General features: G+C 42.7%; 1 protein-coding gene across 3 annotated transcripts in view; it reads right to left on the minus strand.

Moving 5' to 3' along the window:
• Nucleotides 1-22,764: 22,764 nt before the first annotated feature.
• Nucleotides 22,765-24,257, minus strand: part of PTPN9 (protein tyrosine phosphatase non-receptor type 9) — a 65,134-nt gene continuing 63,641 nt past the window's right edge. For 2 of the 3 annotated variants that reach the window (XR_015869732.1, XR_015869731.1), the window contains one exon: nucleotides 22,765-23,496. The gene's annotated coding sequence lies outside the window, so the exon portion shown is untranslated. The remainder of the gene's footprint in view (nucleotides 23,497-24,257) is intronic. The other variant, XR_015869733.1, reaches the window with a different exon arrangement.

Raw genomic sequence — 24,257 nt, forward strand, 5'->3', positions numbered from 1 at the left:
TGACAGAAGTGTCATGCATCCTGACTTGGGCAGAGTATCGCCTCCCGGCCATCTTGGCAGTGTTCATTCCGGGAGTCCTCAATTGGGAAGCAGACATCACAACGTGCATCCAGGGGAATGGTCTCTTCACCAAGAGGTGTTTCAACTCCTAGTGGACAAATGGGGCCTCCCAGAAGTGGAGTTAATGGCCTCCTGTCGCAATCACAAGTTGCCAGTGTACGGGACTAGAACAAGAGATGCTGCAACAAGCTTAGTGGACGCTCTGTCAGTGAAGTGGACCTTCCAGTTTGTGTACCTTTTTCCTCAAAAATCCCTGCTTCCTCAGGTTCTTCAGAAGTTCAAGCAAGATGGAGGCATGGTCCTGCTGGTGGCTCCGGCTTGGCCCAGACGTCATTGGTACTCAGATCTTCGGAGTCTCTCCATTGACACTCCGTTTCTGTTGCCCCAACATCTGGACTTGATGTCTCAGGGTCCTTGCCTTTACCCAGACCTGGAGCATCTGTCTTTGATGACGTGGCTCTTGAGACATCCATCCTAAGGTCCAAGGGATTCTCTAGCTCAGTCATCAACACGATGCTTCGAGCACATAAACCTACCTCAGCTAAGATCTATCACAGGGTATGGTATACTTTTTTCCAGTGGTGTTGCACAAGGGATTACGACCCTCAAGTGTTTCGTATTTCCAGAATACTAACATTCCTTCAAGCTGGCTTGGACCGCAGCCTACGCCTGGCCTGGTTGAAAGTGCATGTCTCTGCACTTCCAACGTAGGATAGCTTCGCTTCCGGATATCGACACCTTTTTTCAGGGTGTTCTCCGGATTCAACCTCCCTTTGTCCCACCTGTGGCTCCTTGAGATTTGGCGGTAGTTCTTCGGGCCCTCCAGGGTCCTCCATTTGAAACACTTGATTCGGTGGAAATTAAGTGGTTAACGGCTAAGAATCTTTTTCTTCTGGCAATTGTATCTGCCAGGAGGGTGTCAGAATTGGGGGCGCTCTCCTGTCGTCCTACCTTTCTGATATTTCACCAGGACAGGGCTGTGCTTCACACTCGCCCTGAGTTTCTTCCTAAAGTGGTTTCTAATTTCCATATTAATCAGGAAATAACTGTACTGGCCTTTCAGTCACCAGACCTCTCGGCAGGTGAGGCCTCATTGAATGTGGTCCGTGCTCTCAGGAGTTACGTGGACCATACCAGTTCCCTTCGGAAATCAGACTCCATGTTTGTGCTCTTTGGATTTCACAAGAAGGGATGGCCAGCCAATAAAAAAACATTGGCTAGATGGATTCATTTGACTAGCTCAGAGGCTTACACACAGGCAGGCTTGCCTGTTCCGGCTTCTGTTAAGGCTCATTCTACTCGGCCTGTGGGCCCTTCGTGGGTAGCTCGCCATGGCGTCTCGGCTGTTCAGCTTTGTAAGCGGCCACGTGGTCTTCCAGACCTTTCTAAGGTTTTTTGCCTTTGATACGTTCGCCTCTCAGGATGCTTCCTTTGGGCGCCATATTCTCCTCTCAGCGCAGGAGCATCCCCACCCTTAAAAGGACTGCTTTGGGACATCCCCAAGGTCTCCCTGTGGAGCCTATGGAACCTGAAGAAAATGAGAGTTATGATAAGAACTTACCTTTGTTAACTCTCTTTCTTCGAAGCTCATCAAAACAAATCACCACATACTATGTAATTCACTAATATACCATCTCTCATTAACAGCAGTTGTCATATGATTGCAAGCACGATTCTAGAAGGACAGCTGCCCCAGTATGTGTGTACCATGCTGCTTAATCAAACACACATAATGCCCTAAGCACCTTCTGCATACATTAACCATGTCACTGTTTGAAAGAAATAAAGACAAAATAAATAATGAAACAGGATAGAGGGAATCTCTGGGGAAGTGTCTCCCCCTGGCCACGGATGTTATTAATGCGCCAGCATCAATGACCCTTCAATATCAGGACAGACAACAACAGATGAGCACCCTGGGGTCCAGGTTGACATTTGGGCCTGATTCAGAGATTTACGCTAATGCACTCACAAGTGCATACTCTCATGGATCGCAGTTGCTAAAATATGCTAATGCCTTCCAAAGCCCAACCAAGCACAGGGACGCCCACTTCTGCCTTCTCAATATCCCACACAGGACCACGATACGCGAAACCATAACCGGCGAATACATTAGGTTTCCACCAGAGTGGTGGAGACATCTGAATCGACCCTTCAAAAGACCAATACAGCGCTCCACCACCTGCCTGGTGGCAGTAAACGCGGCATTAAATCGGGTTTGTAGCCCTGGTGTGGGGGCCAAAAAAGGAGTCAGCAGCCAGGGCATGCAAGGATATCCACTGTTGACTGTAGGGAAGGAGATAATTTATAAAAATCAAAATATAACACATTCACTTTTAACACAAAACACATACCGAAGTTTCACTTACCCAGAAGCCACGCATCACCAGCTTGCAGTGTGACTAATTTATGCCAAATCCCTGAATGTTGGATCACATATGCATCATGTAAGCTGCCTGGAAATTTTGTATTCATGGAGAGGATCTGGAGGGAGGCATCACATAGCACCATCACATTCATGGAATGGAAATGTTTACGATTGCGATATATATATTCCTTTCGTGCTGGAGGCTGAAGTGCTATGTGAGTGCCATCCACTACCCCTATGACGTGTGGAAAGCCAGCAATCTCCAAAAACTGCTGCTTTACCACAACAAGGGCTTCCTGATCCAAAGGCATACTAATAAATTGAGCAATATGCTTAAAAAAAGCATCCATCACATGCCTCAGGATCCTGGAGAATGATGGCTGGGAGATGCCAGCCACCAGACCCACAGTGGTCTGGAAGGACCCTGAGGCACAGAAATGTAACACCGCCAGCAACTGTGTCTGTGGTGATATTGATGTAGGAATGTGAATTTGGCTTTCTAGATCACTCTTTATTATTGAAAGAGTGTCTAGGATAATGGTGGGTGGTAGGCGGTAAGTCGTTAACACCTCATCATCTGGCATTCCAAAAAGGGTGACCTGTGTTCAAAATATCTGGGGCCTTGCACGCCTCCTATGCCTACGATGAGGAGGAGGACCAGGTAGGTTGGGGTGTGGAAGCATGGCGAGGATTAGCTCACCAATGTCTCTCTGAAATGTGTGTTCATAGAAATTAGTAGGGCTGATATGACAAACAAACAAAAAATAACTTAGTGAGAATGAAGCTGATTCTTACAGGATTGGGTAGGGCCATCTTTCCAAAAACCTACATGTGTTGTATGTAAGAAACCAAAAAACAAAACAAAACGTCAGTATATCAATGAAATGCATTAAATGATGTAGGTGCAAAACACATAGGCCAAATAGTAATTAACAAACAAACGTGTTAACTGTTTTTTTGGTGTTAAAAGACAAAAATAAAAAAAGTCAGATACACTTACCTGGGTCCACAATAAAGTGGGCTTGTAAATTCCTGTAAACTCCAAAAACCAAACTCCAAAACTACATTAGGGAAAAAAAGTTTAAAAAATAATAATAAAAAAAAAACATGTAATAGACTGATGCCAGCAGGACTCTGATAAACTTACCTAGGACCACAATAAAGTGGGCTGGAAAAATCCTTAAAAATACAAAAAAAAAATTAAGATTTGCCTGTTATAAATCTTAATTTACAAAAAAAATATAAAAAAAAAAAAAAAAAAGGCCCACAATGGACTGTTGTTTGCATGACTCTAATACACTAGAGGATGAGCCAATTTCTCCATCTGGGGACCCTGTGGAGCCCACTCCAGGGTCACCACCCACCCCAGCATTGTCTCTCCTCACCAAGTTGGTCGACCAAACTCAGGAGAATAATTCAGCTCTCCTGATGATGGAGACCACTCTAGTGAGGATAGATGGCAGATTGCTGAGGGTGGCGGAGTCCCTGGAGACATTTGCTGCGGCCCTGATTTGGATGGCCGATGGCCAGGACCAGGCAAACAGAATTGCCATGATGGAGCGAGTCTCCCTTCCTCCAAGGACAACCACCTCTGGCAGCCCAACAGCCCCCCCCCCCAAAGTATGGCGAGCCCTACGCCTAGGCCATCCGGCTCTGACCAGGCCAGTCGGCGTGTTACACGCCAGTCAACTGTTCCGCAAAAGCCTATTCAGCCGAGCCGTCCCAAAGGCAGAAAATAGCCCTGGCTATCTGAACCTTCCCCTGTAGATGTTCAGTCCCCATATTTCTAGTCACCAATGCCTGCATCTCCATCTTTTTTTTTTTTTTTTTTAATTTCTTTCGTTTTTGCATGCTACCAAATGCATAAAAAATTATTATATATATTCATGAAAAAAATTAAAAAAAATATTGAACAAACTACTGAAATCGTGTCTGATTTAATAATGAAAAATATACATGATTAATCAAGGTATTGAAAAGACTGGTGCAGGCTAAATAATGTAAATTACACCAAAAATTAACAAAAAAACGCATAGAATAAGCCATCCCCATGAAAATTATTTATTCTTAGTATTCGCTAATGCAAACGCAGCTGAATCAATTACAAGCCAATTAGCAGTGTTATTAGCTTCAACAAACGATTATTAGCTGCTTGCATTGTGTGGCTCAAAATAGAAACATCAATCCTAACATCAATAACATTCGATAGTATTGATTGTACTCTGGGGCTTGCGAGAGCACATACCCAACCTCAAGCTGGATGATCAGCCAGGCCTCGAACCTGCTCGCAGAGTGACGTTTTACTACTTCCGGCCTTCTATGTCGGTCGTAGCAGGTAATTTATGTACGCCCCTAAAACGCCCTCAAAATGCTGAGGCACGCCTGCGTTTTCAGACAACCACCCCCGTCAACACCCACAAACGGCCTTTCATATCAATCAACTCTCGGAAGCCACTTCCTGCTCGTAAGCCATACGATCGACAGCATTTTGGATTGCAAAGCCACATACGCACATGCGCACAACTAACCGTGCGCATGCGTGGTTTGGAAACATCGGATGCGTACGACCGAGTGGCCGCTTACGACCGACTCTGAATGAGGTCCACTGAGTAGTAGAGATTGCCAATCGCCGGTCCCGTATCGCTGTTTTGGATCTATATAGGATCGGCATCTCTGCATTTCATATGGAGGAAAATAAGCATAAATAATATTGACCGTCTCCGGGATCAATATTATTTTGGCGCATGCACAATTGAAGAGTCAAGGCCAGTTACGCATGTACAGTTAAAATAAAAAGACGCGAGGTACCAGGTAAAGAGATCACCGCCAGCATTATGATTTTAGAATTGTACTGATACGTAGAGGTAAGTGTAATAGCCTGCGGACTGCAGGCATCGGCGATTTCCATACGAGTTTTCCAGGATTGATTCAAAAATCAATACATTGCCTATGATGATCAATCTTTTTTAAAAATTGTAGGACTGATTCTGAGTCGTTTACAATGGTGATGCAGTTAACGGACCGCCAATAGATATTTCTGCTTCGCTTTTGCGTGCGACTCAGGCCTTATAGATCAATGTCCATCCCTACTGAATAGTACATACTCACCCATCCCTCCCAACATTGAAGTCCAGCAAGGGTAACAGGTGTAGCCTATCAGCAAGGGCCTCAGCGGGAAATGCCACACCCCCCAGTTTTTGTCATGCTGGGGGCTTGCCCAGTGCTCCTGGACAGCCCCCCAGCCTCTTCAAGAGCCGGCACTGTGTGAATGGATGACACGTGCAGGCGCGCTTCATCCATTCAGCGCTGCTCAGCTATGCAGTGCAGCTGTGTTAGCGTGTCCACCCATCTTCCCCCCCGCCGGCGGGACACTGCGGCCCGCAGGTGGGACAACGGGACATTGCCTCTAAAACAGGGACAGTTGTGAGGTATGCTCTCCCTCTACTTTCTGTGTACTTAGGGCCTGATTCTTGTCCACTATGCCATTATTTATGCAGTAGGCCAATGTTTTTATTACAGCGCATGCGTCTCAGTGGAAAAACTTGGGTGTGTCGCAACTGTTTTATAAAAGTGTCTGATCCAGCGACTGTGTCTTTATATGTAGGTTCACTGTTGCTGGCATCTTAGGCCCTGATTCAGAGCCGGACGCTCTGACAGAGCGCTCGCTCTGAATCAGGGCCGTCCCTCCTAGGTTTTGGAGCGGTAGAGTCTCGCTGCCGCAAGCCCTGGAGTGCTTTTGGCTCTATCAGAGCTGATTATTTAAGTTGACATATTGGGGACACACAAGTTTATAGCTCATGTGCTTTGCCTATTTGACATTGCTAGTATGATTTTAATCTAAACTATTGACCCACCCTGGCATGGCATGCGAGCAATTGTGAATTTATGGCAATAGTCTATTTTAACCGAAGTATTACAAAATTGCCTTGTAGTCCACATTAGTCGTTTTTCCTCCTGTCAACATGAAAAGATTTAGTTTTGATGATATGACACGGAAAAGAGCCACGTAAAGTTGTCCATGAGAAAAACAGTCAGTCACCACGTTAAGTATCTGTCCCTTTGCTTTATTTATTGTCATGCCAAACCAGACTCTTCCTGGGAATTGTATTAATTGGAAATTAAATGAAATAGGAATGATAAAAAAGAAAAAAAAAAGAAAATTTTGTATACAGCGCTTACATCAATTTTTCTGGTGGAATCAGCTAATACGTATCAATCTCTACATGGTATGAAATAAGGTCCATCGTTGTGATATATCTTTAACGGTTTAGGCAATGTAAGCCAAGAAAGTGCTTGGACGTCCATTTTTTCATGGACTTGCTTCACTAAAATCGCTACTGCTCGGCTTTCTTTTGTCATACATTAATGGCTGATACACCTAAACGTTCATCACCAAATGCTCTATAGAACAGTAAAAAACTGCATCAAAATCCGGCCAGTGGTTCTTGATATTAGCCTGAACAAACAGAAAGACACCTACCAGGGGCTTTATACTATGTATAGATAAATAAAAGTTACATTATATTTCACATTGAAAGTGTACCCCATATAGGAGTGCTTCTCCTTTTTCTTGTAGCCATAGGGTTACTCAGAAGGCCGATGATCGACTGATCTGAGACCGATGCTGCAACATTTAACACAGATGCTTGGATTTGTAAAGCCACAGGTGGGTGTCTCAATACATCTACCAGCGGCTGCGACATTTGCTCAAATATGGCTATCCTTAAAACCTGGACTATTAGTGTGCCTTGAGGACTGTGATTGGGAACCCCTATTCTAGAGGGTTTGGGTAGACAGACAGGGATGACACAGATGGGGTAGATAGTGAGCATGGGACAGAGTGTTAGGATGAAAGATGGAAGCCTTTGATGAAGAAGTGGGTTTTGAGAGCCCGTTTGAAATTTTGCAAAGAGGGGGAGAGTCTGACAAGGAGAGGTAGAGAATTCCAGAGGTAGGGAGCAGCACGTGCAAAATCTTGTAGGCGGTTGTTGGAAGAAGTAAACAGTTGGCAGGAGAGGCAGCCTTCATTGGTGGACGGGAGTGTGAAGGGAGATAAAGTCAGAGATGTAACTGGGAGGACTAATGGGTGAGGGCTTTATAGGAGAGTGTGAGAAGCTTCAGTTGGGTTCAGAAAGGGAAGGGGAGACAGTGTAGGGCTTGTAGGAGAGGGGAGACAGATGTAGTGTGTTTGTAAAGAAAGATAAGCTGGGAAGCAGCATTGAGAACAGATTAGAGTAGAGAGGGTGTCAGGTAGGCCAGATAGGAGGCGGTTACAGTAGTCCAATCTGGAGATGACCAGTGAGTGGATTAGGTTCTTAGTAGCATCCAGGGTGAGAAAGGGTCTGATTCTGGAAATATTTTTGAGATGCAAACGGCAAGACTGCAAAAAGTACTGAATGCGAAGTTTGAAGGTGTGGGGGGAGTCAAGGATAACTCCAAGACAGCGCACTTGGGGGTTAGAGAAGATGATTGTGCCATCAACAGATAATTAAATTGTGGGAAGAGAGCTTATGCTGGAGGGAAGATTATCAATTCACTCTCAGACATATTAAGTTTAAGAAAGCCTTGGGACATCCAGGAAGAGATAGCAGAGAGACAGTTACAGATGTGAGAGAAGGAGAGGTCAGGGGAGGAATGGTAGATCTGAGTATCATCAGCATAGAAATGATATTGGTGGACAAAAGAGCTGATGAGCTCACCTAAAGCGGACGTATAGATGGAGAATAGGTGAGGTCCCACAACAGAACCTTGGGGGACACCTAGGGGTAAATTTGAGATGTTGCCAATAGCAAAGAATCAGATTCTACTTAACATTTAACTAGCACCTTCAAGAAGATAATAGCTAGAATCTGATTGGTTGCTATGGGCAACATCTCCAATTCTAAAAACTCTCACTTTAGTAAATTTACCCCCTACTGTTAGTGGAAGTGCTGCGGGGGAAGAAGAGTCATGCGAGGAGACAGAGAAGGAGTGGTCAGAGAGGCAGGAAGACAACCAGGAGAGGGCAGTGTCATGTAGACCAAGGGAGTAAAGGATTTGTAGGAGAAGAGGGTGGTCCACAGTGTAAGGCTGCAGAGAGGTCGAGAAGAATGAGCAGGGAGCCCTGAACTTGACAGCAAGGAGGTCATTGCTGACTTTCATCAGGGCAGTTTCACTGGAGAGTATGGAAGCCTGACTGAAATGGGTCAAGCAGGGAGTGGGAGGAGAGAAAGGCAGTAAGGCAGATGTAAACAATATGCTCATGGAGTTTGGAGGCAAAATGGAGGAAAGAGATAGGTCGGTAGTTGTAGAGAATTTTAGGATCAAAGTTAGGTTTTTTTAAGAATGGGGGAAACAAGGGCATGCTTGAATACAGGGGGGGCAATGCCTGAAGAGAGGGAGAGATTGAGGAGATGGGCAAGTTGGGAAGAGACAGAAGGAGAGGTAGTAGAGGAGGCAGGAGAGAATAGGATCAAGGAGGGAGGTGGAGGGGGATGAAGATCAGATGAGGGCCATAACAACCTTCAGATACGGGGGTAAAAAGTCAGAGTTGGTGAGATGGATGGGGAGGGATAGGTTAGCAAAGGAGGGGGTGGTGTGCCATGGGTATGGTGGGATATGATGTCCTCACATATGGAGTAAATTATAATTGTCAAGTAGGTGGCAAAGTCAAGTGCAGAGATTGATGAGGGAAAGTGAGGAGGGGGTGAGCAGAGGAACGAGTTGAAAGTGGCAAAGAGATGCCAGAGGTTTGAGGACTGGGAGAAGATGAGGTCATTGAAAAATGACTGTTTAGAGAGTGAAAAGGCAGCACTGTAGGATGAGAGGATAAACTTGAAATGGAGGAAACCTGCCTTAGAGAGTGATTTCCTCCACTGTCGCTCGGCAGTTCGTGAACACTTTTGCAGTGATCTGGTGCATTTAGAATGCCATGGTTGAGGTGTGGATCTGAGAGGGTAAGTAGTGATCAGAGTCAAGAGCAGAAGTAAGGGAGGCATTGTATAGGGAAGTGGCTTGTTCAGGGCAGGAGAGAGAGAATAGGTGAGAGAAGCGAGTCGAGCAGGCAGGATAAGGAAGCGGTGTCAATAGCCTCAATATTAGTGATAGTAGCCTTAGGAGGCAGAGGTGGAGAAGGTGTGAGGGATAAGTAAAGAGAGAAAAGGTGATGGCCAGAGAGGGGGAATGGGGAATTTGTGTAATCAGAAATATCACAACAGTGAGTGAAAACCAGGTCCAGTGAGTGCCCACTCACATGGGAGGTTGAGAAGGTCCATTGGGAGAGACCAAATGAAGATGTGAGGGTAAGGAGTTTAGAAGCAGAGTATGCTGTGGGGATATCGATAGGGATATTGAAATCACCTAAGATAATTGAGGGAAGATCTGAAGTGAGGGAGCCAGGAAGCAAGGTTGTCAAGGTATTTGAAGGGAGGGCCAGGAGGACAGTAAATGACAGCTACTTGAAGGTGAACAGGTTGGAAGAGGTGTATAGCATGAACCTTAAATGTAGAGAATGTGAGATGGTTCAGAAGGAATGAGTTTTGATAACACAGAATTATGTGGATGTACATGTTTTTTAAGCATTCACGAATATATGTATACTTATGTATTTTATTATTACCTGCATTGCAATTAAGAGTGTATAGAAATGTTTGAGATTATATTCAGTACTAGAATTAGTTGTGTGAGTTGCCGAAGACCGCATTTGTTGAATGGCCTCAAACCTAGACAGAATAAGGCCTTTCCCTCTGAAGTAAATAAGTGCGTGTCTGAGGCAGCAGCCATCTTGTTGTTAACCGTTGTTCTAGCAGTAGGAATTATGGGTTTAAAGTGTATTGGTTTAAACATGTGCAGAAAGGCAGACAGCAAGTCTCAGTTTTATAAACAAAAAGAGTTCAATCAAGATAACTTTTGTCTGCCATAAGCAGCAGCTGAAGGCTATATTAGAATTCTACATGGGAACAAAAAGATAACACAGCATAAGTGTCAATATTATGATTAAGACACCCATAACCAATTAAGGCTTAGCACGTACGAATATTAAATAAATTAATATTCCCCATTGGGTTAATTGGAGGTATGGAATGATTATATTAAAAAGTATTGAGCAGAGACGGGGGGGAGGACAGTCAGGGAGCACTCGGAGGAAGGAGGAGAGAGCACACAACAAGGGGTCTGCTGGTGCCGTACATATATATGAAATTGGCTGACTAATGCTGCACTGGGTGTCACAATTTTTTTTACAAGTATTCCCTACTGCTGCTAATATAACCTAAGTGTTTTGTTGTAAATCTGCACTGGCAAAATACATGCATAATTAAGCTGTCTTGAAGTAAAAGCATTGTCATTTATTTTAGAATCTATTGGTGTGTATTATTTCATTTCTCTTTGTAACAGGTAAGGTTTATAAATAAATCTAGACAACATCACGTTATCAATTTTGGAGCATCGAGATACACCAGTTAATGCCCGCTATAGGTCGGTGATTGAGGGAGGGAGAGAGAGTCTGCACGGGCAGTAAGTTGTTTTACTCATAAATGTATTTTTTAAGTGCGATATTGTTTTTTCCTCTCATTTTCCTCCCTTGGTCTTTGAGTGGTAGTGGTAAGTTAAACTGTGCTGTATTAAATGAGTGTTTTGGATTTGTATACTCTTGTTAGAAGTTTTTTCCCCCGTTATTGTAATAGTATGACAATAAGTGCAGTTTTTCAGCCGGTTAGAAAATAGCGCTGGGAGCAGAAGATTCTCCCCTCCTTCACAGTCTGGGCAGTGCACCAGTAGATAAGAGAAAGTCATTTTGTTCTGCGCAACACTTTCCACTGAAATATGTTAAGTGTAAAAGATTGCTATTTTTTTTATTTACTAATTGAGTGATTGTTTTTGCATTATTTTTTGTTGGTATATGGATTTCTTTTATTTCTTTTTCTGCTCACTCTGAAAAAAAAAATTGTGCAAACCAGTTTTTATTTTATTTTCCTCCCTGTTTTGTATGAGAAAGTGGCGTATGTTTGGTTGATTGGCTGATCTTTAAAACAGCAGAATTTGGGCAGAATCCTACGCGGTTATTGCTTATGGCTTCCGCTTGAAGTTAGAATTAGGAAAGGGTCTTTTGTCACTCAGGGAAAAACCCACACTATAAGGATGCAGATAGCAGTGTATGTAACGTGTGAGTGATCCATCAAAATAAGGTTGCACATACTTTCTCACCTTTCCTCCTTCCTATTCTTTTACTTTGGTGGGAACCCCTGATTGAGTGGTTAAAGTAGATGTTTTAATTGTGTGTATTTTGCTGTGTTAGTTTTAGCAGACAGTTTGATTAATATAGATCAGTTTCTGCTGATGTGTTATGATATATTGTAAATTTGAGGTGTTTATTCCTGATTTGAAATATTATTTTAAGATTTGTTTTGTGTCAGATACATGTTTAGGTTTTTTGCTGTTATTAAGTAATTATTTAGGGGTTGAGGTAATAGGCATTGGTGACATATGTGTTTTTTGGGGTTTTTCTTTGTCTTTTCTGAAAGGTGTATAGAGATGTGAATCTGGTTATGTGGAAGATGCAGGAGTAATATTATAATCAAAGGGAGAAGTCCACGGCCATGGCTAGATAGTGTAAAATCGATCTGCAGATATTTGAAAACAAGATATTGATGTGAAAGTGCTAAATCTGATAATGAAGGGCAGATAAGCACAGTATAGGTACAAATCTGATAACGAGGACAGATTGTACATGAAAGGTGTTTGACCTGATAAAGAAGACAGGTAACCTGACTAGGGTACATTTTTTAGGTTTGTATTTTGACAGACGTGTCACAATCTTGAGAAAAAAAAAAAGAGTTAATCTCATTTATTTGTTTTGAAGGGGCAACACTGTCTAAGTACTTGTATGGGATTGGAGAGAGTTCATGTAGGTGATATAGACGGTATGAGCAAGTGATTTGAATGTGCAGAGATCGATTGTAGCCTGCAATAATGCTACAGAGTACAGGGGCACAGGGCATGTGAAAGCACCTGGATGGTAATGGTTGTTTGAATGAAGGTAAGAAGGAATTGGTTTGGTGAAACGGTTAATGAAACCAGGGTAGTTTACCAAATTGTATTGCATCCCACTAACACGCTTGTACTTAGGAAAGTTTCTCATTGCAAGTGTAAAACTTATTTGAGACTAAGGAAGAGTGTTCCAATTTCAAGGTCAAGAGATTGGCTATTTGAGAAAAAAGACATTTCTTGTGTATGGCAAGCGTTAAGAGGGTAGTAATTTAAAAAGAAAAAAGTTTAGAGCTGGCAGCAGAGGATGGGGAATGAGATTAGCGCTATGCGGGATCTAGGGATAATAATAAAAAAAAAATGCATATGTGATTAGGAATGGCAAGTATGTATGTAATTATGAAAGACTTGTATGATGATGAGAGTGTGACATTTGTTTTGAATATGTCCAAAATGGTCACCAGAACCTTTCCCAATGTCTGGCACATTTAATCTGTCTGTTTAAGAAGCTTTTAAAGCAAGAATTATTCTTTCCAAATTGGCCAAATTAATTTAATCAAACAATTGTAATTTCTCACAGTGCAGCAATAAGAAGCTACACAATGACACCTGCAGTGTGATATGGCAGTCAGCCAACAGCACCCCCTGCCTTCACAGCTCTCTCCTCCTTCTTCCTCCCCTTGCCCTCCTCCCCCAAACCCCCTTACCTTACATTTCCCCATTTTGTCTTTTTATTCTATTTTATTCAAGAGTTATACCTCAGGGACTGCTGTCTCTGAAGATGACAATGCAGATGTAACGCTTCAGCTTATTGCTATATCTATGCTTGCTTGTTTTAATCAACAATATGTTTATGACCATTCCCCAGAAGTGAACTGTTAGATCTGATTCAATTGATGATTATTACTGATATCCGTGTCCTTCCTGCAACTAATCTCACTATCACTAGCAGGTTCAATGTGTCCTGGATACCTTGTATTTATCTAACCATTTATTGTTTGTGAGTACTTCACAGTTTCCTGATGAAGTGACCTGGATGTTGTTACAGGAATCCTACATCAGGTGCAGCATCATTCACAGTGCAGGAATTTGTGTCCAGATATAGTATCCCATGTGTTGTTGAAGGTACACATTTTACAGGAAAGGTATTCCAAGCAATGTGTCAATATAAGGGTATAAAAAAGCAAAATTGAATGTGTAAACACTAACATTGAGTACAAGTTAGATAAGGTGGGTGTGGGGACTGCCAAGAGTTGGCTGGGGGCTTTACTTCTGGTTTTGTATAGCATTCGCACCACTCCAAAGCAGCCACTTAACATGTGCCTTATGAGCTACTTTTTAGGAAACTGCCTATCCTCATTGTAAGTCCAGCAACAGACTTGTCACTGTTATATGATTTAACTACGGACTATGTTATACAATTCTCACAGCATCTGAAGACTTCACAAGAAAAGCAAGTAAAGCTTATGAAGAGACTCCCAGAGGGACCTTGTCATGCAGTCCAGCTTGGAGACTATGTAATGGTGAGAAATTTCTTATGTTCTGGTTGTCTAATAGATTGATGGCAAGGCCCGTTTCAGGTTCTGCTAACAACCTTGATGTGGCTGAAAAGGACAATTGGATTAATGCATCTCACTGCAAGAAGGTTTCCGACCGGGCGGTGAGGTCAGTTGAAGCAAGAGAAGACGCAGATAAAGACATTGGCTGTGACTTAAATCTAACAAACTTATTTGATGATGGGCCTGATCAGAGCCACAGTTCAGATCAAGATCAGGTTCACAGAATCGGGAGATATCCTTAGTGATGTTTTGCGGATTGTGGACAAAGAAAAGAGGCTATTGTGTGAACAAGTCTCTGTGTATCCATTTATTGAGGCAGTTATTTTTGTTGCATTTTTTATTTTTATTTTTTCAAGTGAATGAGGGCTGTCAAGGACTGGTGGCTGACGAGGACAGTGTGGAGAGCTATCCTAGGGGTACCCATGATTGTAATGGATTGGGTATTAACCACATTAAGCTATAAAAGACGCACACACTTATTTTACTTCTGATACTCCCAGGTATAGGTATGGGTCAGAGGATGGTCAGAAGAATAAGTTGAAAAATTCTTAATAGCCCATATATAAAAAATAATTAGAAGGTTTGAATAATAAATATATAAACGTAACAAAATACAGGTAAATAAGGACTCATACTTGTACTAGGTATAAGATACATCTAGTGAAGTATCGGGAAAAGAAGAGCCATTACAGTGAGAAAAAGGTATGAAGGTTTGCCTCACAATTCCAAGGTGTATATGTGAATATTGTGGTTTAAATCAGAGAAAAGGGTATACAATGGTGCAAAGACAACAACTCTATACAAACTGACACTTCTTCCCTGGACACTTATCATGAGCTTATAGAAAGAACAATAAAGTTGATTGTTGGGTATGTAGTCACCATGTTATTCAGGGAATGTTGTGCTAATGTCTATTTCATTACACTCAAATCAAACAACACTTCACTCACTATGTGGAACTCACACACTTGAACCTTATAATGTCACAGGTTGCCTACGTTTAAAATTAACAAGGTATCCAAGGTATGAACAGGACAACCTCATGTGTATTAACAAAATGGTAAAGGAGCTGAAGGTATTTATTTGGGAACCAGTGTTTGTAACACAATCTTACAAGGAGGATCTTACTGAATTAAACTTGTTTGGTGATCTTTTAGAAATTAATACACAAAACCTAATAAAAAAATTATATGTGAGAGCATTAATAAACTGTGTAATAACAGAAGGAATGTTGGGGTACAATAAAACATACAGTCATCATATCGCAGAATGGAACAAGCAAGAAGAAAGCGTGGATGAAAAGGGTGCCCGTTGTAATGTTCCTTATAATGCTTTTCTAACACATTGTCTAATAAACCATGACACTACCACAGGGGTTATAATAAATATGGACATAGGGCTTATAAATGATTAAGGATACGTTTTTTTGGAATGGGTCTTATAAGAACATTGTTACCTGATACAAAGGTAATACAACAGAAAAATCTAAAGGCAACATAAAATAATTACTGTGTAAGAACGGTAAATAGAGATACACAGGGCCGGATTAAGGTCTGTGGGGGCCCCTGGGCAACAAACAGGTGGGGGTCCCTACTAAATGTGACAAACTGGGGGTATGCGCAATGGAGACCCCAGTAGTGTCAGTGCCCACAGTGGTAGTGCCCCATATGCAAAGCCCACAGTAGTTGTGCCCTTTATGCAGTGCCCCCAGGAGTGGTGCCCCTTATGCAGTGCCCACTATGCAATACTCCCATTAGTAGTGCCCCCAGTAGTCATGCCCCCTATGGTTGTGTCCCCAATAGTAATGCCCCCTGTATAACTACCCCCAGTAGTAATACCCCTGTAGTTGTGCCCACAATAGTAATGCCCCCAGTAGTCATGCCCCCTGTGTGCCCAATAGTAATTCCCTAGTAGTAATGCCCCCTGTATAAATTCCCTCAGTAGTAATACCCCTGTAGTTGTGCCCACAATAGTAATAACCCCCAGTAGTCATGCCCCCTGTGTGTGCCCAATAGTAATTCCCTAGTAGTAATGCCCCCTGTATAAATTCCCTCAGTAGTAATACCCCTGCAGTTGTGCCCCCAGTAGTAATGCCCCACCTTCAAGTAGTAAAGCCCCCAAGAGTAGAGGCCCCCAATATTAATGCCCCCAGAAGTGGTGCCCCCAATAGTAATGCCCCCAGTAGTAATGTCCCCCCCAAGTAATGCCCCCAGTAGTAATGCCCCCAGTTGAAAAGCCAATTGCACTTAAAAAAAAGCAAATACTTACCTTAAGCCCCGCTGCCGTCCACATCCATTCCGCACGGCTGCTCCTCTGCACTATGGGAGACACATCATGATGTCTCTCCCATAGTGCACTGCGTGAGCTGGAAGCCGGAGCTCACGAATGAGCTCCAGGCTCCAGCTGACACTGCGGGGAGGAACCTGTAAATCAGCGGGTGTCTGGCAAATAATGCCTCTCTGCGGCGCCGGGGTTAGGTTGGCCGGAGGAGGTGGAACTGGTTCCGTCTCCTCCCGTTCACATTAACCTGGATGGGGCCCTTCAGGTGTGGGGGCCCAGGGACGATCGCCCCTGTCGCCCCCCCCTTAATCCAGCCCTGGAGATACAAATGGTATATGAAAGAGTACAAACACCTCTTTACACTGTCCCAAGTTATAAGGTTGGTTTGGGATTTAGTAACATAATAACATTTGGTATATGGGGAATAACTGCAGATCAAAGAATGATACAGGAACTGGGAGATTTAATAAATAATATCACAGACATATATGACAGTACTTTTAGATTCGCGGTAAGAGAGCTTCAAGCAATAAAACACTGAATTAAGTGCAGCACACACTACTTTACAGCTGCAACTTCAGGACATTGTGTCATATTACAAACAGTATATGAGTTAAAGTGTCATACATACATCATAATTTCTTATGATACTGAAGAAATAATAAAAGAAAGGTTGAAGTAAATTAATTGGGAGATTCAATAAAAATTAATTTGCTGAACAAATAAACATGATGGTGCAATTCCCGACAGTTGGTTCAACGGTTGAACCCCAGTACCTGGTTCGCATGGGTTGGAAATTGGTTAAGCAGTATGATGCGCATATTGGGAAGGTTAATATTTTTTGTCATGATAATGTTGATTTTCTATATATTAGTGAAATGCTTCAAGAAGGTTTTCCAATGCATTAAGAAGAAATCAGACGATGCAATTTATGAGATATGAACTTTCTTCAGAAATATATTCAGAATGTTCAGAGGATGGACTGATAACACAGAATTATGTGGCTGTACATGTTACTTCAGCAATTCACGAATATATGTATACTTATGTATTTTATTATTACCTGTATTGCAATTAAGAGTGTATAGAAATGTTTGAGATTATATTCAGTACTAGAATTAGTGTGAGTTGCCGAAGACCGCATATGTCGAATGGCCTCAAACCTAGAGATGATAAGGCCTTCCCTTTCCCTCTAAAGTAAATAAGTGCGTGTCTGAGGCAGCAGCCATCTTGTTGTTAACCGTTGTTCTAGCAGTAGGAATTATGGGTTTAAAGTAGGGATGTGCAGGCTCGGTTTTACTCGGTTCTTATCGCCACTTTACAGCAAATTCGGATTTATTCTATTAGCGATCCAAAACACATGATAGGCGATAGCCAATAAAAAGATCCGAGTAAAACCGAACCTGCTCACCCCTAGTTTAAAGTGTATTGGTTTTAACATGTGCAGAAAGGCAGGCAGCAAGTCTCAGTTTTATAAACAAAAAGAGTTCAATCAAGATAACTTTTATCTGCCATAAGCAGCAGCTGAAGGCTATATTAGAATTCTACATGGGAACAAAAAGATAACACAGCATAAGTGTCAATATTATGATTAAGACACCCATAACCAATTAAGGTTTAGCACGTACGAATATTAAATAAATTAATCCCCATTGGGTTAATTGGAGGTATGGACAGATTATAGTAAAAAGTATTGAGCAGAGATAGGGGGGGGGGGGGGGGACAGTCGGGGAGCACTCGGAGGAAGGAGGAGAGAGCACCCAACGAGGGGTCTGATGGTGCCGTACGTATGTATTAAATTGACTGACTGATACTGCACTGGGTGTCACAAATTTATTTTACAAGTATTCCTTACTGCTGCTAATAAAGTGTTTTGTTGTAAGTTTGCACTGGCAAAATACATGTATAATTACGTTGTCTTGAAGTAAAAGCATTGTCATTTATTTTAGAATCTGTATTGGTGTGGATTATTTAATTTCTCTTTGTAACGGGTAAGGTTTATAAATAAATCTAGAACACATCGCGTTATCAGTTTGTAGGAGTAACCAGAAGATAGAAGGACCCCAACACCACCACCACCATGTTGGCCACTGGGCAGGGGTGTGTGAAAGAATGTGAGGCCCCCACAGGAAAGAGCAGCAGAAAAAGTGGTGTCAACAGAGAAATCCAGGTTTCGATAATGTCTAGGAGGTTCAGAGAGCTGGAGATTAAAAGGTCATGGGTGGGGACCAGTTTATTACAGATAGATCTGGCATTCCAGAGGGCACAGGAGAAATGGATAGAGTTTGTAGGATAGATACGAATAAGATTATCAGGGTTTCTGTAGCGTAGAGGTTAAACTAATTTGGGAGATTGAGATGAAGAGAGTGTAGCGATGGTGTGGGCTACAGAGCTAGGAAGGGAGACTGCAGATTGTGGGCAGGGAGGGAGTATAATGCAGAAGAATGAGGTTACCGGGAGAGGAGGGAGAGTACAGGGCTTAGTGGTGGGGTAGCAGCACTGTGGTTGGGGAGAAGTGAAAGAGTGGAGTAGCGGGAGAGGTGGGGGTGGGAAGCAGAGAAGGGGGAGAGCGGGAGAAGACAAGTAGGGAAAGATAGAGATAGGAGCAGGGGGACAGAGCAAAGAATTAGGTAGATACTGAGTGATGGGGAGCATTGAAGAAAACATGGTCATGGTATGGATGAGGTAAAAAAGGGAAGGAAAACTGGAGGAAGGAATAAAATAAAAGCTGTATGAGTGACAGTGCAGTAGATTTGCAGAAGTACAGGTAAAAGTAGTGTGTTAGTAAATTACAAAAATTTGATTATTGAGTGGAATAGAGAAGTTATAGGTGTAGAAATTTAGTCTTAAAGTAGTGTGTGTTAGAGGTTAGGTGAAGAAAGGCTATGGGGGGAGCGGGAGAAAAGGGGAATATGAAAAAAAAAAAAAAAAAAAGATACATAATTGTAATTTAGACAGAAGTTTCAAGCACAAAATGGCATTGGTACAGATATGCAGTCAGAATAAACCAGAAAGTCTGTACAAAGAGTTGCAAGTGAAGTGGTAGGGTCTTGCAGTTTTTAAACTGGGTCTTCTGTGTAGTTTGTCAAGGTTATACAGACTACTAGTTTTGTAGTGGAGATTTACTATAGACATAATATAAGTAAATGCTCAAACACACTAGACGATGTGAATGATATTGGTGAAAGATTTCCTTTGATCTTTCTGTAGTGCAGGACAAATGATATTGGGTGTACACACTGATAGATATCTTTAAAGATATCTTTCAGTGAAGTTATCCAGCCACATCTCTAATGCCGCGTATCCACTATGCGATTAAACAGAACAATTGAACGATAACGACATCATTATCGTTCAATCGCTTGTTAATCAGCCGCAAATTGGGCATTTTAATATGAAAACGACCAGCGATGCGCGCGCCCGCTGGTTGTTTTTGCCATCTATCATCACCCGAACATGCTGGTCAACCTGACGACTTTGTCAGGTTGACCATGTTCGGGGATGATTGATGTGCCTACACTGAACAACTGAGCGCTCAATGTAAGCACATCACAGACTGTGAAATGACTGCACGATTACAATGTCGTAATTGTGCTCTCGTTTCACAGTCGCCTAGTGGATGTGCGGCATTACAGGCAATTCTTGATGATATCGTCAGATTGGCCTGCATGTACAGACGACAAAAGGCATAGTTAACGACCCGCGAGAGCATGCATCGTTCGTCGTTCACTGCATACACACTGTACGATATGAATGATATATCATTAAACAATATAGTTATCGTCCATATCGTTCATAAAAATAGTCTAGTGTGTATGCGGCTTAACACGTTTCTTATAAAATAAAAATGCACAAACATCAGGTACTTTCTCTAGCCTTAAAAATCTTACATTATAACAAAATAATATATTTTAATATTCTAACAGAAGCTGTCGATTATTGAAATCCAAGCTTCCATTTCAATGTATTTCTGTATATCTTAGTACTGTTCCCTTGATATGATAAACATAATGTACTTAACGGACAAAATAAGTAAACAATCTACCATGTATGAAATAACATTGTAGAAATGTTGCCAAATCATAATACATTCTCATCATAAAATCAAATGGCATGCACTCCACGGAGGGAAATGCTGTGGCCTAACCTTGCATTAATTGTTAGGCGATTCATCTTCTCGATTTCTAGACATTTGACTCCTAACTCCTGTGCCTGTCAGCAGTGCTTATACTTGGAATCTATTTACCAGACAAGCAGATTCTTTCCTCCCCATAGAATATACTATGGTCTCATTAATAAAATTCCTGGAACACAATTTTTGGTCATATTTATTCCCCTCCTGAGCTGGAATAAAAGACTTTTAAAGACTGCTTTTCACACTCACTATGGACATTTTGGATATTTAGTAATGCCCTTCGGCCTTAAAAATGCTCCAGCAACTTTTCAACATTTTGTGAACGTGTTCAAAAACATTTGATAAGAACATTATCATCTACAGTGGCACATGTAGGGGAGGTTTTTAAGTACCTAGAAACACTCCTCCACCCTTCCACGATGGGCCAATTGTTGTTTTCAGAGACGGAGACAGCTGTGTCTCCATCTCAGTACAAACCGCAATTATGAAAATGCTATTACACAGAGCTTTGATCAACAGAGCTCTCTGCATACAGAATGTCAGGATGCGGCCTGGGATCGGCCGCTACTCACCCCAACGCCGGTGTCTGCGTGCTCCGAGGCATGTGGATGTCAGGCCTAGGAACCGGTAGTGGCTGAGTATTCTCTCCAGGGTCTGCTAGAAACCTCATGCACAGCTTCTTGGTTGCCACTGGTGTGAGCCGCCATGTTGGCTTGTGTCATCTGACTAGTATCCTCCACTGGTAGCCTGCGGTTGGTCAGATGCTTCATTCAACCAATGACCAGTTACCTAAGTTTATTTTAGTTCAACTCTTAGAACAGGAAGTTGCCTGTGCAACTTCGCTTCTCTAGTGTTAATTTGCTGAGACTGCATCCTATGCTCAACACTACTCCCTAGTGTTCTCCATCTAGTTGCAACCTTCATGTTTCCCATCACTGTTCAGCATCTGGATACCATGCCAACTGACACTGCTATTCAGCGTCTGGATACCTGGCCAGCTAACATCGCTATTCAGCATCTGGTTCATTTGAGCTGTCGCCCATTGCTAGTCAGTATCTGGATATCCAGTCACTAAGAAGCCTTTGTCAAAACCTCCACACTATTACCCATCGCTATTCAGCGACCAAATCACTGAAGCAGCATTCTTCACCATTTGGCATCTAGTTCCCAGTGCAGCTACTCGTGGAGGAACTCTGGAACCCAGAGTTGTTCCCATCGCTATCGGCATCTGCCGCCTCCTGCTTATTCTACCAGTTGTCCCTCCAGTACATTCGTAGTCCTGTCCTTGTCTTCTTGCTACTCCCAGATACCTACTCCGGGGGCCGCAACCTGTTCACTTGGTGCAGTGAAACCCATATCCCGCTTGGAGGAGTCACTGGTGAACACCATTAAGTGGATTAGACTCCACACCTTGGAGTAGGTCTCGCCAACATCTGCGAGTAGCATATGAGGAAGACTTATATTCTACCACCCAGTCTTCTACCTCCAGCTCACCCTAGCCCCCCAGCTACTGAACCCTTAGCCGAGCACAAGCTATACCAGGGCCTGACACAGAATGTCCATGGGAGGGGAAGGTGGCACTGCTGTGTAAGGCCACCCCCAGAGTATTTGTATACTGTATGTATGAGTGCATGTTATGCACATATATATATATATATATATATATATATATATTGTGATATGATTGGGGTAGGGGTCCCTTTCCTGGGGTAGATGGACACCTCCTTACACACAGCAGCCAGGAAACAGCACTAGTCATGGGTTTTCGTGCAAGCTGGTCGGCACCAGTTTTTATTGTGCAACACCAATAATCAAACAAACAAAACATAAAAATAAACCCTAGCCCGTCTGGGCTCTAACTAGACAGGTAACTCCCTCTCTACATGTGGCAGGGCTTACTGCCTTACCACAAACATAGTATATACCAATGTCACAGTGTCTCAGAACAAAACCTCAGTGTCTGTTCTCTCCAGGGTGTGTGAGACACTGCATCAAAACTCCCACACAGCTATGTTGAGCCACTTCCATGTGTAATCCCTAATTAGCCTGCTCACAGGCTGTAAGGCCTAACACCTGAAATGGCCCTGTGGATGGAGCCCTCCCTTCTCTCTCACATTCACACCCCCAGGACCCATTCTCCGGCTTTTACCAAAAGCCGACACTCAGATCTGTCTGTAAAACAGACTCTTCCTGGGGGTTAAAACACATTCTACAGGAATCTGGGACACAAATACATGCCATCCCTAACTTCACCAGTGCTTCTATCACTATATATATATATATATATATATATATATATATATATATACACACGTACATATACACACACACACAGTATACACACACAATGTGCAGAAGTTTTATGCAGGTGTGGAAAAAATGCTGCAAAGGAGGAATACTTTCAAAAATAGAAGTGTTAGTTTATTTTTAACAATTAACAAAATACAATTAAGGGAATGAACAGAAGAGAAATCTAAATCAAGTCAATATTTGGTGTGACCACCTTTTGCCTTCAAAACAGCATCAATTCTTCTATGTAGACTTACACACAGTTTTTGAAGGAACTCGGCAGGGTGGTTGTTCCATACATCTGGAACTAACCACAGATGATCTGTGGATGTAGGCTTACACAAATTCTTCTGTCTCTTCATGTAATCCCAGACAGACTCGATAATGTTGAGATCAGGGCTCTGTGGGGGCCATATCATCACTTCCAGGACTCCTTGTTCTTCTTTACGCTGAGGATAGTTCTTAATGGCATTGGCTGTATGTTTGGGAACATTGTCTTGCTAAATAAATTTGGAGCCAATCAGACGCCTCCCTGATGGTATTGCATAATGGATAAGTACCTGCCTGTATTTCTCAGCATTGAGGACACCATTAATCCTGACCAAATCCCCAACTCCATTTGCTGAAATGCAGCCCCAAACTTGCAAGGAACCTCCACCATGCTTCACTGTTTCCTGCACAAAAGGTCGACATGTAAATGGTCGACATGAAAATGGTTGACACATGCTTTTTTGGCTGAAAACCACCTACCTTATAGCTTGTCTGGACAGTCTGCTTTGCCTCTGTAGCTTCTCCGGAGCAGTGCAGGGGGCAGATTCGATCTACATGGCCAACTTGCATTTCTATACAAAGTAAATATAATATTTTAAGGGCTCTCTATAAAAAAAAACAACTCTGCCTACTGTGTAAAATTAATGGCTAAAAAGTCCATTTATTATTGGGTTTTAGACACGATAACTAGAATTTCTTATAACCTCTTATCATGGCAATAAGAAATTCTTTACAGCCTGGATATATTAAAAAATTACAACCAGAGACAGGGGCGGAGTAATATCCCAATAATATATAGTGTTCCCGCTAGGCTGTGAGAACGGCAGGAAGCTGGGGGGAGGGGGGCGGGCCAGTAGTCTCCGCATGCGCCGAAGGGGGACGCCTCCAATTTGTGATGCTTGGGGGCGTGCCCAGCACTTGCAGAGGTGCTGGGCATCCCCAAGCTCTCCCTTCAAGGTGAATAGATGCCGATCGGTCACCGTAACTTTTCCCACCTGCGGGACACTGTGGCCCATGAGTGGGGAAGGCTTAGGGCATGCTGTTTTAACAGGGTGCCACTAAAAGGGCAAGGCCCATTTCGCCCTTTTAAAATCGGGCATGACGCGGCACCCCGCTAAAACTAGCTAGTGCGAATACACATATATATAGGAACATAGTTCTGCACTCACATATACTGGGGTGCCAGTGACAAACGCAGGATTTCTAGAGGGGGGGGGTTTCCAAATGCTTGATTTTAGAGTGCATGTGGCCAGTCCATAAGTAGGGTAGAATTAGCACTTAACCAGCTTTAATATGCATCATACAAAGTATATTGTGTGTCATAATTCCAGCA

This window comes from Taudactylus pleione, unplaced genomic scaffold (genome assembly GCF_031769625.1).
Source record: "Taudactylus pleione unplaced genomic scaffold, aTauple2 ptg000019l, whole genome shotgun sequence".
NCBI lineage: Eukaryota > Metazoa > Chordata > Amphibia > Anura > Myobatrachidae > Taudactylus > Taudactylus pleione.